The sequence below is a fragment of the Carlito syrichta genome, unplaced genomic scaffold (assembly GCF_000164805.1).
Source record: "Carlito syrichta isolate Samal-C Ts95f unplaced genomic scaffold, Tarsius_syrichta-2.0.1 Scaffold314473, whole genome shotgun sequence".
Classification (NCBI taxonomy): Eukaryota; Metazoa; Chordata; class Mammalia; order Primates; family Tarsiidae; genus Carlito; species Carlito syrichta.
In genome coordinates, this window is record NW_007258569.1 from 1749 (window position 1) to 5070 (window position 3322).

General features: G+C 44.2%; 1 pseudogene across 1 annotated transcript; it reads right to left on the bottom strand.

Moving 5' to 3' along the window:
• Nucleotides 1-6: 6 nt before the first annotated feature.
• Nucleotides 7-1051, bottom strand: LOC103274128 (annotated as a pseudogene). Its single transcript, XR_002482740.1, has one exon. The product of XR_002482740.1 is annotated as a 14-3-3 protein theta pseudogene (transcript).
• Nucleotides 1052-3322: the final 2271 nt, after the last annotated feature.

The following is a 3322-nucleotide window of genomic DNA, read 5'->3' on the forward strand; positions in this document are numbered from 1 at the left end:
GCAGAACTGGTTCAGATTACTTAAATACCAGATACATTTTTAGTCATCTACGTAAGTGTTTGGAAGTTACTTATGTTTATATGAAACGAAGCTATTAATACGTTTCTAAGCAGTAACTGCATACCAGGAAGGCCAAGACAAATACAAATCAAGGCATGGAGTTTTCCCAAAGCTGCAGCGTGAAAAGACAATAAACAGTTGATTCCATACACATGAGTGGGTTCTTTGCTATAGGAAATCCAAGTGGAATAAGGAATGGAGATGTGTAAAAAGGTTTCTTGACGGGAAGAAGGACGACACCCTGTATGCATTTAGTTTTCGGCCCCTTCTGCTGCATCACATTCTTCTCCTGCAGTGTCTGATGTCCATAGTGTTAGGTTGTCTCTAAGCAACTGCATGATGAGGGTGCTGCCTTTGTACGAGTCGTCATTCAGAGTATCAAGTTCTGCAGTGGCCTCATCAAAAGCCATTTTAGCCAGTGTGCAGGCAAGCTCTGGTTTATTAAGGATCTCATAGTAAAATACAGAAAAGTTAAGAGCCAGCCCCAGGCGGATTGGATGTGTGGGTGGCATCTCTTTCTTGCTTATTTCAAATGCCTCTTGATAAGCGCCTTGGGAATTATCTGTCGTTTGTTTTAGGTCATCACCACATGAAACTTCAGCAAGGTACCGGAAGTAATCTCCCTTCATTTTCAGGTGGAAGACCTTACACTCTGGATTAGTTGCATTGTCTATTAAATACTTATCCAACAATTCCAGGACCGTGGTGCAGATGGTTCTCAGCTCCGAGTCCACTTTCTCCCCCTAGTCCTTAATCAGCCGCAACTTCTTGCTGGAGATGTCAGTTTGCTGCTGGATGCTCGAGATGACCCTCCAGGCGGACCTGCGGACCCCGGCCACGTTCTTGTAGGCCACCAAGAGCAGGTTGCGCTCCTCGTTGGACAGCTCGGCGCCCTGCTCGGTCGCGGCCTTCATGCAAGTGGCCATGTCGTCGTAGCGCTCGGCCTGCTCGGCCAACTTGGCCTTCTGGATCAGCTCCGTCTTCTCCACCGCGGGCGGGCGGGCGGGCGGCGCGGGGCTGGGGCCGGGCCGGGACGAGGACGTGGAGAGCTAGGGCGAGCGCCAACCCAGATCCGGAGAAGTCCTCCTCTAGAGCCCCGGAGGGGCGGGACGGCGGAGGCGAGAACATAAAGCAGGGAGGGAGCGCCGTCAGACCATGCGGTCCGCGGCCCGCCGCCGCTTTGGTCTCCCCGCACACGCAACTCGGTTGAATTTCCCTCTCTCCCGCCCCCACCCCCGCAGGGCGCTTGGGGAGGCCGAGGGCGGCGCAGCGGGAGGAGGCAGGGTAGCCGCGGGGGCCCAGCGCACAGGCAGCCCGAGCCAGGGCCGCTCCCGCCACCCCGCCCGGCCAAGAGGGAAGCGGCCGTTGTGTTGGCCCGGACCTTCCCGCCGGGAGCCGTCCCGAGCAGAGCGGCGCGGACCGCCGTCTGTCCGATGGGCCTGTTTTCTACATATACACGACGGAACACTACGCAGCCTTAAAAAAGAACAAAATCATGAATTTCGCATCAACCTGGATGGAACTAGAGTCTATAATCCTGAGTGACCTCTCACAGAAACAAAGATCCGAGCATCACATGTTCTCACTCATATAATGGACCTTGAACATCCAATGTAATACTATAAGAAAATGACTGACGGTACTGGGAAACTATGGGGGGGAGGGGGGTGGGATTAACAGTAACAAATATCTGTCTGGGGATCGGAAAACATCTCTTGTCAACAGGGTGCCTGAAAGAAACGTAATTGTACACCTAACCCTTATGTGTACCCCACAAAACCATAATCAAAAATAATGATTAATAAAGAAAAAAAAGAAAAAAAAAGTCAGCCGGGCGTGGTAGCGCATGCCTGTGATTCTGTCTACTTGGAAGGCTGAGGCGGAAGGATCGCCAGAGCCCATCGGGTCAAAGCTGCAGTGGCCAGGAGTGGCCACTGCACTCCAGTCTGGGTGACAGAGTGAGACTGCAACTCAAAAAAAAAAAAAAAAGAATCTGAAAGAAAAAACAACCACTCATTAAGAGTAGATGTATAATGTTGGAAGACTATATTAGCTATATCTATTCTAATAAACCAGAATCTTTTAAAGAAAATAGAAAAATATAAATCATAACCATTTAAGTAGAAAAAGAACTGGAGATGAATAATCATGAAAAACTTCAAAAGTTAACAAAGTTTTATCTCAAAAGGTACAGTAGGCAAAATAATGCCTCTCCCTCAAAGATGTCCATGTCAGAATCCTCAGAACTCATGAAGATATTACATTACATAATAAGAAGGAATTCAAGAATTATATTACATATTAAGAAGGAATTGTCGTTACAGATGGAGTTAAGTCTGTTAATCAGTTGACTTGAGATAATTCTGTATTATCTGATGGACTATAAGTATCCTAGTTAGTGACACTTATTGAAAGAGAAAAGCAGGAGAGTCAGAATCTGTAAAGAAGACTTGTCCATGATGGAAGAGGTCAGAGTGATGATTCCTGGCTTTTGACACAAAAAGGGGTCATCACAAAATAAAGAATGTGAGCAGGCTCTAGAAGCTGATAAAGGCAAGAAAAGGAATTTTCCCCTAGAGACTCCAGAAGGAATGAAGATCTGCCAACACCTTGATTTTAGCCTGGTGAGACCTATTTCAGATTTCTGCTCTCAAGAACTATATGAGAATACATGATTGTTATCTGAAGCCACTAAGTTTATGATAATTTTTTGCAGCAGCAATAGGAAGACTGTATTAGCTATATCTATTCAAAAGTTAAAATGGCATCAAGCCTAGATGTCAGATATATGAGAAGATGATGGTAGACAGACAGATAAATAGATACATGAAAAAGTAACAATATTAGTAATATATACATAAACAGCATATCAATAAGCATGTGTTCATCTCAGAATTTAATGCATGGAAGAAGTGAAATATAAAACAAATGGGAAAAGAGAAAGTACACTGCACTATACTGTGTGCTATTTCATACTACATATGTTTATAGAGTCTAAAACATTTTAAAGTTTTTTCTACCAATACAACACTTGAAATAACATTCCAGAAGAACTTAAAATGTTAAAGTTTATAAAAATTGAACCATAAAAATCCTAAGAGAAAAATGTGATTATATGTGGAGTGTGAGTTAAGGAGAGACTTTGAACAATGTATTTTACACCATTGAACATTTTCTATATATCAAAAGACAAACGAGAAACAAGGAAAAAATGCTTTATTTGTAAATAATATCCTTAAATATAAAGCTCTCCAACAGATCT